This window comes from Kogia breviceps, chromosome 4 (assembly GCF_026419965.1).
Source record: "Kogia breviceps isolate mKogBre1 chromosome 4, mKogBre1 haplotype 1, whole genome shotgun sequence".
NCBI lineage: Eukaryota > Metazoa > Chordata > Mammalia > Artiodactyla > Physeteridae > Kogia > Kogia breviceps.
In genome coordinates this window covers 107,929,249-107,943,492 of record NC_081313.1, presented here as the reverse complement: position 1 = coordinate 107,943,492, position 14,244 = coordinate 107,929,249, and the positions used below count along the sequence as shown (strand labels likewise).

At 35.6% G+C, this 14,244-nt stretch overlaps 1 protein-coding gene across 1 annotated transcript in view; it reads right to left on the bottom strand.

The window, feature by feature from the left end:
* The window catches only part of CHSY3 (chondroitin sulfate synthase 3), a 299,870-nt gene that overhangs the window by 11,196 nt on the left and 274,430 nt on the right, over positions 1-14,244 (bottom strand). The window lies entirely within an intron of this gene.

Genomic DNA, 14,244 nt, shown 5'->3' with positions numbered 1-14,244 from the left:
ACAGACATTTCTCCAAAGAAGATATACAGATTGCCAACAAACATGTGAAAGGATGCTCAATATCACTAATCATTAGAGAAATGCCAATGAAAACTACAATGAGATATCACCTCACACCGGTCAGAATGGCCATCATCAAAAAATCTACAAACAATAAATGCTGGAGAGGGTGTGGAGAAAAGGGAAGCATCTTGCACTGTTGGTGGGAATGTAATTTGATACAGCCACTGTGGAGAACAGTATGGAGATTCCTTAAAAATCTAAAAATAGAACTACCATATGACACAGCAATACCACTACTGGACATATACCCTGAGAAAACCATAATTCAAAAAGAGTCATGTACCACAATGTTCATTGCAGCTCTATTTACAATAGCCAGGACATGGAAGCAACCTAAGTGTCCATCGACAGATGAATAGATAAAGAAGATGTGGCACATATATACAATGGAGTATTACTCAGCCATAAAAAGAAAGGAAATTGAGTTATTTGTAGTGAGGTGGATGGACTTAGACTCCATCATACAGAATGAAGTAAGTCAGAAAGAGAAAAACAAATACCATATGCTAACACATATATATGGAATCTAAAAAAAAAAAAAAAAGGTTCTGAAGAACCTAGGGGCAGGACAGGAATAAAGACACAGATGTAGAGAATGGACTTGAGTACACGGGGAGGGGGAAGGGTAAGCTGGGATGAAGTGAGAGAGTGGCATGGACATACATACACTACCAAATGTAAAGCAGATAGCTAGTAGGAAGCAGCCACATAGCACAGGGAGATCAGCTCAGTGCTTTGTGACCACCTAGAGGGGTGGAATAGGGAGGGTGGGAGGGAGACGCAAGAGGGAAGAGATATGGGGATATATGTATATGTAAAGCTGATTCACTTTGTTATACAGCAGAAACTAACACACCATTTGTAAAGCAATTATACTCCAATAAAGGTGTTAAAAAATAATGATAGCATAGATAATTTCCTTAATGATCACAGCTATGTAAATAAAGGACTTCATTTCAACAATTAAAATCTTGAAAGAAATACTAAGAAGTTGACAGCAAACAGGGACAAGGTAACTTCTGGAGCATTGCAAAGCTTGTAAAAGTAGCTAAAGGCCAAGCAGAGCTGTCAGTGGCAAAAGGGTTCAAGGACAGTAGACCTAAGAAGTAACCAAGAAAAATATACTGCCTGACAGTGCAGGCCATAAAACCTATTCTATATATACAGCTGTGGGTGCAAAAACTGAGGTGACCTGTGCTGGCAGAACAAGCCCCTCCTGGAAGTATTCTGTTTTAAAGAAGTAGAAGAAAAGTAGAAGAGACAGAGCTACAGAAAGTAAAGAATTAAACAGTTAAACTATGTCTTCATCAAGCAGCTTTAACCTGAGGCAGCAGAGAACCCAATGCCTTTTCTTTGTGGAAATCAGAAAGCTTAGAATGGTAACAAACATCTCTGCCAAAATATATCTATGGTGAAGGGCTTGTCCAGGGAAGAGTACTGATAATTTTTCCAGAGATAAGTATGTTTTCTAAAAAAGGGACATAGTACAGCACTAACACAAAGTTTCTGTAAGAAAAAAAGACTAGATGAAAATCAGCCCCACACCCCCCCAGAAAAGAAGCCATGAAACTGAGGAAAACATTAAATGACTGTTCTAAAAAACATATGAAGCATTTTCCTCTCTCTTGGGAAAAAACAAAGTAGAAATACAAGATCTCAGGAATGTGATGGTACAGATGAAATGGCAGTTCACATAACTAAGAAGTAAAGAATACAAAATAAACTATCATAGACGTGAAAACAAAATCATAAGGAAAATAAAGAATAAACACTGTGGAAGGCTCAGTTAGGATGGAAGAGATAGAAATTAAGAAAGCTAAAATAAAGAGTTATGATGGTTTAGAGAGAAACAATTCAGGACTTAGAACAGTACTTGGTATAGACTAGAGTGACTGCTATTAATAAGAGTTAAAATAAGAGTAAGCTATTATTACTATCATAGGTGTTACTTGTTTGTACTACTATTATTATTAGTGTAAGTATTGAATAAATGAGTAAACGAGAATGGCCTTGATTAAGTTTTCCCTAGAAAATAATTCAAATAGGCTCAGTACAGCCATCATTTAACTTCAGATCATCATCTAAAACCTAAAAGACTGAATTGTCTTCATAAGGTCTCTGCTGAAATGAAGGGGAAATAAGAGACCATGTAATTATTGGAAAGCTTTGTGTTCTTTATTAAGAAAATAATTGCATTAATTTTTCTTTATGAAGGAGAAAATGCCCTTAATTTATTTATATAGAGAAGCTATTTCAACTTATTGCAATGTCTTTTGTTCCTATTATGTCACTTCATTTTTTCTAAAAAGGATTTTCTATTCAATAACTTAGAAAATTCTCTTTGAGTCTCTTCCTATATATAAGATTAAGAAGGATTTGGGAAAAGAAGGTATTCTTGTTCGAGGAAGTACAAACTCTATAAAGTAGAATAATTTATGAAGGTGAACAGGGAAATAATAAATCATTAAAGAAGTGTAAAATATAATAGTGACTACGTACCTAAGGGTTGGGTAATTTGCCTTGCAAATATTTAAACTAATTTTACTCTCTATGATTTAGTTATACAGTTCTACATAACTAAATGGAGAGTCTTGCTGCCCTTAATGCAAATGCTTAATGATCTGTCTTTTATAAGACCAGTAAATATAAATGTTCTGAGCAAAATAGTAAACTTTTAAATTAACATTATTATTTCCCCTCAATTATTATCTTCAAATATTAACAGTGAAGTTCTTAAAACTATGTCCTACTTCTCTGGTAATAATGACACAATGAAAACAGTACCTAATTCTAAATATTAAGGAGAAGAAAGGTTTGGGAAAAGTAGATATTCATATATCATTCTATAATTATAGACAGAACGAGAAAATGTTAAAGGGTATATAGTTTGAGTATGTTTTGAAATTTGAAAGCAAAGATCTAGTTTAAGTATAAGATATACCCTTCTTCATGTCTGTCACATAAAATTAACAGCATTACATATTTTGGTACTAAGATTTATAAAAATAATAGCACCTTGGAAATAGCCACATGTAATCTACAAACTTTAAAAATTCATTGTACACAAGTAATAAAATTGCATGAAATTACACGTGTGTATGCACACACAAATAATCATAAGAAAAACTGGGGAAATTTAAATAAGATCAGTGGAATATATTAATGTCAATATACTGGTTGGGAAACTTCACTACAGTTTTGCAAGATTTTGCCATTGGAGGAAACTGCTTAACGGATCCATGGGATTTCTTTGCATAATTTTTTAACAGCTGTATGTGAATCAATAATTATCTCAAAATAAAAGGTTTAATTAAAAGTTATATACAAAAATAAAAAATAAAATATTGTCTCATTTTTTTTTTAAAGAAATCATCCCCAAAGCATACTTAAAAGAAGGTGTTAAAACTTTTAGTCCGAAGGCTACAGATGTGATTTTGCCTTTCTAACTGGTAAACCCAGTGTTTTGAATGAATTTGAAAAATGTTAAGTGAGCAGTGCATTTTCCAGTTATTTTCAGTCCCATAAGGTTTCTTTATGTTTGTTTTATGAATTTAAGTTGCCTTGGGCATTTGTGTTCTTGGATATCCCTTTAAAATTAAAAAAAAAATTGTGAAATATCTTTTCCTTTTGAAATCCTGTCACATGCCACAACATAGATGAACCTTAAGGACATTATACTAAGTGAAATAAGCCAATCACAAAAAGACAAATACTGTATGATTCCACTTATATGAGATACCTAAAGTAGTCAAACTCATAGAAACAGAAAGTAGAATGGTAGTTTCCAGAGGCTGGGGGAGGGGGAAATGAATTGTTCAGTGGGTATAGAGTTTCAGTTTTCCAAGATGAAAAAGTTCTAGAGATTTGTTGCACAACAATGTGAATATAGTTGACATCACTGAACTGTACCCTTAGAAATGATTAAGATGGTTAAAAAAAATCTTTCTTTCCCTTTTATTCAACATGAACCTCACCTTTCCTAAAGGGGAACAAATCACAGTATGGCCAATTAGTATACTTGGTTATAAATGGCTTACTCCAGATTAGTTTCATTCATGGGCATGAGCAAAAAAATCATTCTCTTTGGCTACAGGCTCACATTTTGCACATTATAATTCCTCAGAAAGAAAAGCAAGTCAAGGGCAGACAACGGCAGAGAAGCAATAAAAGAAAGACCGAGTGCTGTTGAGGGCACTGAACACAGCACTGAGCTGGGCCTAAGGACAGATCACCCTCAGACTTCCTAGTTTCCTAGGACAGTAGTTTCTTCTCTCATTCAAGTAGTTTAGTTGTGATTTTGTCACTTGCATCCAAAGGAATCCTGCCAAAAACAATCTGGTAAATGGATACGTTTTAACTTCAGCTCTGTATGATTTGCCTCTGTTTAATTAGCTAGTTTAATCTTGGTTGAGATCCAAACTACAATCTCATATGAGCAATCTGTACCATTAAAACTGGTATTTTTCTTCCTGTTACATTTAATTTTGTTAGCTATTGTAGTTTTTTAAAAAAAACAAAAACTTGTCAGACAACACAGAAAAATAGCTTCCAGACACTGTTATATGTGATGCAGTTTTCTCAGCAGTAAATATTCTCCACAGTTTAAAAATACTTTCAAAGGAGACCAGTCTTCCCTGCCAACGTCCAGAAGTTGTCATTGGAATATCGTGGTACAAAATTGACCACTTTGTCATTGATTACTGTACCAGTTTGGTAGCAAGTGATTGTTCTTTGGTTTGGGGAGATGACAGGGAAATCCCATATAAGAACTATTGACAGGCAGGAAGGGAATATGCCAGGTGGAGTCTGTCACTTCAGATCAAAGCTACAAGAAAAATATCACAAAAGATTTTATAGATACAGGTGAAATTCCTGATGCATGGAACAAAAATCACAAAACAGGATGTGCTTGATGACTTGAAAAAAAATTAATACTCAATGACCACAAAAGAGCCCCAGTATCTGAACAAAGGAGGCGCATGACCTGAACAAGCCTAAAACACCACCCACTCAAAATGAAAACCTTCCTTATATGGACTTTTTCAAATAAAACATCTAAAACTAAATCAATGAATAAATAGCAAGAGTTGAAGATTTCCTGAAAAAGAACTTCATTTCTCTTTGCTTCAATTCCTTCTCAAAAACAGATAACTAAAATATATGAGTACATGATAAAATCAAATAAAATCCATTTAAAATAAAAAAATAAAATAAAAATACTTTCAGACAACATAGAAAAGCATCACGTGATATAGATTTCCCAGCAGAGTATATTCTGGACATATGCTATCTTAGGCAAACATCAAAGAGATTTAAAATCAGAAAAAAAATCACTAAGTTTATCAGATTTCAATTTATAATGATATTATGGCATATAATCAATTGTTACTTTAAATAAACCCATATACCTTTATTTTTTTTTAAGATATTTTTGATGTGGACCATTTTGAAAGTCTTTACTGAATTTGTCACAATATTGCTTCTGTTTTATGTTTTGGTTTTTTGTCTGAGAGGCACGTGGGATCTCAGTTTCCTGACCAGGGATCAAACCTGCACTCACTGCAGTGGAAGGCGAAGTCTTAACCACTGGACCACCAGGGAAGTCCCCCATATACCTTAATTAAAATTACTCTGTTAGCAATAAAGTAATTGATAAAAATAATAGAAAACTAATGATAACTGACTTGATTGCATATCAATTTGCCAGATTTAGCCTGACATACCTACATTCAGGCAGTGATCACGTAGATGCTTCCTGATAGATAGTTAAGATAACAGCAGATGATTGTTGAAACCTATACAATTCACTTCCCCTGTACATATTTTAAAATCTTTGGTAAATAGTCAAGTAAATTTTTTGCATTCAATATTTCCTTAAACCTTTTATTCTACTCACAATTTATTACAGCAAATAGCCAAAGAAGAATTTGAAGAAATTTTCAAGTTGCCACTTTGCAAACCTGCACACATCCTTTTTTCATGTAATACCAATATAATTTAACAATGCCCTTCACTGGTGATTTAATTATCACACCATAACTTATATTAGACAATAGGAAAGAGAGAGGTTATCACTTCCAAACTAGGTTTTCAAGACCTTTCAAAAACAAAATGTAAAGATAGTAGTTGCCATACAATTTTGAAAGACACTGACACAATTAATGAATGCATCTTTTCCATTGGAGGAAATGTATAGACTATACGATGGAATTGATCATGCATAAAATTACACCTCACTTTCCAAATAAAAAAAGAAAATAATCTGCTTTCTAGTTCATGGGTTTTATTCCAGTTATGAAAGCTTTCAAAGTCGAAGCTGACTCCTCTCTAACTATAAATGTGCTAAAGCTACAGTTAAAGATTTTCTTTGTTGCTGTTGCTGCTGATTTGTTATTTCCATTCTCCCCAAATTCAAGCAACCGATCATTTAACCTCACGAAAGACTGATCATAAGCTTATTAGTTTGAATGAACATCATATTATCCACTAAGGTAGAAGGTATAAGAATGGAGGAGACATGATATTTTGTTAAAAGAATGACATGTACTTCTGTAATTATGAATTTGGGCTACATGACCATTTTTTAGTGATCATCATTAATGTTCCTCTAGTGACCTTCAGGGTAATTTGGAGTGCCATTTGCAAGAAGCTAAAATTTGATGACCTCCCAACACATAGAAGGAGGGCCATCATGCATTGTTCAGTGTTAACTGGTTTATGTGTAGTTTCTTATGTCAGTAGGTTTGTGTTTAAATATACTCTGAAATAAAAATAAGACATTATATTCTCAAGACTTAAGAGTGAAAATTTCATATTCATTATGTAGAAAATTGACTTTGCTTGTCAGTACATTACAGAGTACAGTCTTATTGGATAGGTTGGGTAGGAAAACATAGTGCAGTGTCACCTGCATAGCAGATGCTCAGGAAAGCTAGAGGAATCCACTTAATATAAATTTTGAAAACATGAGGAAGATAACAGGTCTATGACAGTATGACAATTTCAGTAACTTTCCATGACCACACCTGTCCTGATCTAGTCCTCTCCAGCCTTTTGGCTGCCTCTCTTAATTGCAGAATGAATGACTCATTCACTCATTTAAAAATATCGAATTTCTAAAATGTATCAGTTGCTATGGTACAGTGACAAAAGAAACATGGTCCCTGCCCTCATGGAGTTAACTACTTAATGGGGGAGACAAGCACTAAATATATAAATTTGTGAACAGCTGTATAATTTTGACAAGAGCTCATTGCATTAATTATGCCATTTGGTACCCACTGCTTTACTTGACTGTATGCCTTTCTAGGTAACCTGCTCTCAGAGGGTAGCCTGGGCATAGTACTTAATAAAATATTTGATTATTTTTTAATAAATTCACATATTCACCCCCAAACTAGTTGGTAACGAAAACAGGGATCAAAACATTTACTGTAAGAACTTTGATTCTCTAATGACAAATTTTCAGCATTCTGCGTTATTTCCCAGGCTTCTGAATGTTTCTCTTTTTTTTTTTTAGTGTATTGTTTTAAAGTCTTAATTCAATTTGTTACAATATTGCTTCTGTTTTATGTTTTGTTTTTTTTGGCTGCGAGGCATGTGGATCTTAGTTCCCTGACCAGGGATAGAACCCGCACCCCCAGCATTGGAAGGCAAAGTCTTAACCACTGGACCGCCAGGGAAGTCCCTGAATATTTAAGTTAGAAAGTGAAATGTAACAGAAGTCTTCACATATCTGTGTTGTACAAGAATTGGCACACATCTTAAAGCTTTTATATCGCACTTAAGCAGTCACTTGCAGGCCAGTGCTATCGGACCATGACTGATGGTGGTCATACATCTGTTTTTTTGGTTTGCGGTACGCGGGCCTCTCACTGTTGTGGCCTCTCCCGTTGCAGAGCACAGGTTCCGGACGCGCAGGCTCAGCGGCCATGGCTCACGGGCCCAGCCGCTCCGCGGCATGTGGGATCTTCCCGGCCCGGGGCACGAACCCGTGTGCCCTGCGAACCCGTGTGCCCTGAATTTGCAGGCGGACTCTCAACCACTGCACCACCAGGGAAGCCCTATCATACATCTTTTTTACTATTTTCATAATTGATGTCATCACCCAAGCAGAAAGAAAGGTCGAGGACACCCATCTTCATTCCTGTTTTGTGCCACTGGAATGTGAAATGATAGTAGGAGTCCAAACTGATTCTAAATCAGGCTGACCTCTGTCACATTAATAATTTCTGCATAAATAAATGAAGTGCTGCTGAGAGACCACAGTAAACAAGAATGAAAGCAAAGCTGGAAGAAGGCCTTTGACACCTGTAGAGAGACAAGACTGTCTTCCATTCAAGAAGCAGGACAAAACTAAGGCTTAGGTAGGAAGTGTTAAAGTGGGTGGAGTTAGGACTGGCTTTGGAGGACATTTCAGTTATTTAAAGGAAAGAAAAAAGAAATATGAACCCCTTCTGCATGTGCATCTGTCATTCTTTCAGCTTGTGCTCATGCATGTCTCTTGGGCCCAGACCCTGGCTCTGGAGTCACAGCCCTGGTTTTGAGATCTGCTCTTCCATTCCCAGTCTGACCCCGGACAAGTTACAACTTCTGGGAAAAGAAGAGCTCTTGGACTGTTGTGTACATTATATAAAACATGCTTAAAACAGTTTCTGGCATCAATGGGTGTCTCTATTATTATTATTTGGTAAACTTCAGATAGTGAAATTTCTGGCACTCTAAAGCAGATTGCAAAGACTTCCCTGCTATATGTTAACATCTAATTTAGTAAGTTACTCATGAGCAGCCTTTAGTTATCCATAAAATGTAAAGATTTTAAGATTGTATATCCTTTACCTGTAAGAAAAGACTTGTACTTTTTGATCAGTTCCCAGATCATCAGGTAAAATAAAATCTAGTAGTTCATCAATGGGTGACCAAAATGGCCTTGGCATTCCCTTCAGCTTGACTAAATTGTGGACAGGTTTCTTCCTGACTTAAGGTCCCTTACCTCTCTTCTCTTGGAACGTTTACTTTAGAAAACTTGTAATTGTAAATGCCTCCTCTGATCCTTTGAGATGTAAATCTTCTTCCAGCCTCTTGCCGGTTTTGTAACCCATGACTCTTTCTCATGGAGCTGGGAACCATCTCTTTGAAATGTAATCATCCAGAAAGACAGATCCTGTCTCCCCTGTCTTTGGGGGTAGGGTGGGAGGCTTACTTTCATAAGCCCCGATAACACTGACCAGTGTCCCTGATAAAGTCCTCCAGTACTTTTTCATTACCTCACCCCAGCACTTAAAAACTCTCTTGGCCTTGTGTTTCAGAGGTAGTTGAATTCAATCTCTCTCCCATATTGCAACAGTTCTGAACAAAATCTTCCTGCCCTGTTTAACTCCGTCCTGTGTAATTTTTCTTTCAAACAGGTCATAAGCAATACTTGGTGATGCATTGTGTTCATCCACTTAAATCTCTTTGCTCTCATTAGCTTAAAAAAAAGAAAAGAAAGGCTCAAATTAAGATCCTACTCCTTATGGTGTAATCAAGGAGATAAGTAGTGCTTCCTTGCAGGTGATTTTACTAACATTAAAGTTTTATGAAAAATTATGAAGATCCCTAGAGCTAAACACCCAATTAAAATAAAATAAGCATGGCAGGATGTCTATTATAATGTTTTTCTTAGAAGAAAATTCCTAATTATAGTGCTGTCGACTTCTGCATGGGCTTAGTACTGCTGTGGGAATGGAAGGGAATCACAGTTCTAATTAACAGGTAGGTGTTTCCAAGATGGTACTAAACTAAAAATAAGTAAAGCCTCATCTTTTAAAAGGCAAGTTTTCTGGAAATGAAAACACAATGACTTGAGTCATTTTGACCTTTCTAATTACACTGATATTTCCTTACTGGAGACTGGGTATACCGCATCTTTGTTTCACATACATCAAGCTTACACAACAGAAAAACATAATTTATATTACAGATTGATAAAATCATTTCATGAAACCCAGTTAGTGTCACAGTGCACTCATTAGCTTTAGTAAAAGAGAAAAGGATAATTTGGGTTTCAAGTCTGCACAGTTATCTTTCAAAAGAGGTTAGAAGGAATTTGTAAAAAAATTTTTTTCTGTCTGAGCAGATAAAATAAAATAAATGACTTATTTTTAGACCTAAGAGGCAAAGGTAGAATTCCAAGAAGAATACAGATGAAAGTTGAGGAATATAACTATAATTAGTACAATCAGTGACTTAAAAAGATGTATTTTGTAAATAAGCAAAACTATACATACTTGAAATCTCACTAGCTTTTGGGTTTGTTTTCATGACTGTTTTCAACACTATTCCTCCCAATACTGCAGGGCATTTAAATTACTTTCTACATAATATTTACAGGGTTATTTTTTAAGAAAACAGATCACTTAAAGTACTCACATGAATATTTATAATTTTTTAATACTTTGTAGGGCTAATCTCAGTGGCACATTTATTGTCAAAATACTTCATAAAAAGGTAAATGACTTGGAATCACAATAGAATATATGGGTTATAGGACAATTAGTTATTTACAAGGAAAAAATAACTTTAGATCCTTACCTACCTCACATTTGTACTGAATACATTATATACATGTATGCATGTACATATGTGTGTACCTCAGATGTATTAAAGAGCTAAATCCTACTAGCTTCACCCCTTATAACAAGAAAAAAAAATACTGTAAAAGAATGGGAAAAATGTAGGTAAGTAGTTTATTTACATTTTCTAAGCATGTGAACTCCTTTTAAAGCAAAAACAAACATATAAACAAAAAATATAAATAAAAATTAGATTTTAATGTTACATTAACTGTAAAATATTCCCATATCAAAAACACCAGAAATAAAATTTAAAAGCAAACATTAAATTGGGAAAGTGATTCTTACAATAATGATGCCATGTCAAGACTCCATATATCATTAATACATCATTGCTCTCCTTTAACCCTCATCACCAATTTCAATCTCTTTTACCTCCCAACTATCACTTGAATCTTAATTCTCTTCTTTATATCTTCAGGACAGCCACTCTGGCCCAAGATACCGAGAACTTTGTTTGCATATCGACAACAGTCACCTATCTGACCGTGTCTCATCTGGCCACTCTACAAACAGTTCTCCATGATGCAACATGAGCCATCTTTCCAAGACCCATATAATATCATGTGACTCTCCTTTTCCTCATCAGCGACATCCAATGCTCTTAGAATAATCCACTCCTCTCCAGCTTTCTCTCTTACATCTCACCCTCTATGCTCCAGCCATACTGGCTTCCTCTCTCCCTTTAGTGCCTTTGCACATGCCTTTCCCTTTACCTGGAATCATCTCCCATCTCTTACTCCCATTTCTTCTATTTAATTATTACTCAGCTTAAATATCACTGCCTCATGGATACCTTCTCTGACTACATCAGGCCTGGTATACATTCTCCTGGCACTAGGTTCCATTCTTCTCCGCTATTTAACCCAGTTTTAATTTGACATTAGTTTATTCATCTAAATACACGTCTCCACAACAAATTTGGGAGTTTTCTGAAGGCTAAGACTGTGTCGTCTTTTCACTCTATTGCCAGTACCTGGTATGCTGTAAATGATGCAGGGCCAAGACTGTCTGAAGATGGGAGGCATGATGTACATCACATGCCACTCAGTAGATTCCAGATTTTCAGAAAAGACAGAGACTTAAAGATCCTACCAGAATAAATCTGGTCTTTAAATCCCTGTTTTAAAGCCCATCTCAGCACAGTGATATATTGAAAGGGGGAAAAAAATGAATAAAACATATACATGCTAAAAGAAACAAATACAGTTTCTTCTCCTGACTTTCTAGTTCTCTACCTAGCACCACTCATTTTCTTCCTGATATACAGACTCATTACTTTGGCAACATTTCAGATTCCTTTCTTGCTCTTCCCAGCATCCCTTTAACACATTGTATTTATTTTTTACAACTGCTTCCTAATTATTCTTTTGTTTCCTCCCCTTTTACTGCTTGGACCCTGGTTCAAGTCTGGATTTTTGCAAACGTCTCCATTTTGGGACTTAGATATTAGCATTCAAAGATGCCACAGAAGATACAGATACAGATGAAATATAAATGGATGATTTTGAACATGCTAAATCAGAACTCCAGGAGAAGCCAGGAGGCCAAATTCACAGGACTATAAAGCCCATTTCCCTCCTCACTTCAATCAAAGCAGCTCTGCTTTGAGCTGTTATATCTTAGGCTTTAAAGTAACAATTTACTTCAAAATATTTTCTGCAAATGGGAAAAAACGTTTGAAAATCACTTTCTCAATCACCCAAAGTTGCCCTTTCTGCACAGCCCTGCCAAGTCAAATGCTACGCATCCTTTTAAATACAGCTAAATTTCTACCACACAGATGCATCTTCTATCAATTCCAGGAGAGCCTGACTCTTTTTTGCACGGTATTACAGAGCTCACTATATCACATAGTTTGCTGTTTACTATAGTGCTTGGCTTTCTAATTTAATCTTTGGTCAATCAGAGATTCATTCATTTATTCAGCTAATTAGTTATTTAGTTATTTTCACTCCTTTCTTATCCACAGTTAGATTGTAAGTTTACTTTGGCAAAGAAACTAATTAAAAGATTTTTTATTTAACTCACTATGACTAGTGCTGGGATAATTAAGGATGACAAAATCTGATTAAATGATCATGTTTTTAATGAGGAAGAAAAATAAATACGTTATCTTAGAAAAAATAAATAGATTTTTCTTCCAGCAGAATTTAGAACAAATGGGAGCAGCTCTTTGGGACCTTAAGTTGAGAAAGATCCAGAAGTTGAAGGGAAAAGTGCTATGACAAGTTGGGAATGAATCCCATGGGCCTGACATTTGTCATTTGTGTAAGGACATGAAATATGAGGCACACTGTTTCTGCTTAAATGTCTTCTTTGTCCAAACAAATAGTTCCTATGTATGTTTATGTAAGTTATCTAAAAAGATGAAAAAATTAACCAAGCATAAAATATACTTTATGTTCATTTTGACAAATATTGTTTCTCTATTAAATAAAATCACGTATGTCACTAAAAGCTTTATTCTACTCTTCTCACATTTAAACTTTCTTTTTGAGAATGAGAACCAACTGTGATATTACCTTTGTCTTCCACGTTTGCTTTCTGTGTAATCCTTCCTCAAACTTCTTGATCTTTTTATTTGGAGGGGAGCTGGGCATTAAGAAGTGCATGATAAATGAATTAAATAATTCATATACCAGAGTGCTGATCTTCAGAAGCTGCACTGATTGAAAAATTGCTTGTTTGCTGACAAAATAAACTTGAAAGTAATTGCAATTACACAGAGAAGGCATCTACATCCACATCACCTGAGTTTAGATCTAAGTTGATTGAGGCTTTGTAATTTATTCCTTCTGTATTATTGTGAGATCCACACTACAATTGCTATGTGGCTTTTCTATTGCCCCTCAAGTTTCCCTTCTTAGGGTGTCCTCATAGCTCTGCTCCAAAACTGGCACTTGTAGAAAATGTAATGAGATATAACATACAAACTAAAAACAAAAAAACAAAGACAGGAATCTTTAGAGGTGGTTTCATGGCTTTTTTACCTTTTTAAAAAATTTACTTATTTTTGGCCATGTTGAGTCTTCGCTGCTGCGCGTGGGCTTCCTCTAGATGCAGTGAGCAGGGGCTACTCTTTGTTGCGGTGCATGTGCTTCTCATTGAAGTGACTTCTCTTGCTGCGGAGCACGGGCTCTAGGTGCATGGGCTTCAGTAGATGTGGCTTGCAGGCTCTTGAGCACAGGCTCAGTAGTTGTGGCACATGAGCTTAACTGCTCTGCGGCATGTGGGATCTTCCCAGACCAGGATCAAACCCCTGTCCCCTGCACTGGCAGGTGGATTCTTAACCACTGTGCCACGAGGGAAGTCCCATCATGGCTTTTTTAAAAGGAATGTTAGGAAGGAGTTGATTTTACAAGGAAGACCACTGGACTGGGAATCTGTTGATCAGCTATGTGACAGTGAACAAACCACATTATTGTGTCAACCTTTTAACCCATTACATGGTGAGAATAAATCATTGCTTTTTCAACTATACAATATTGGTGTGAAGGTCAAAGAAGAACAGTTATGTGAAAACATTAAATATATTTTTATAATGATACATTATTTAAATGAACAG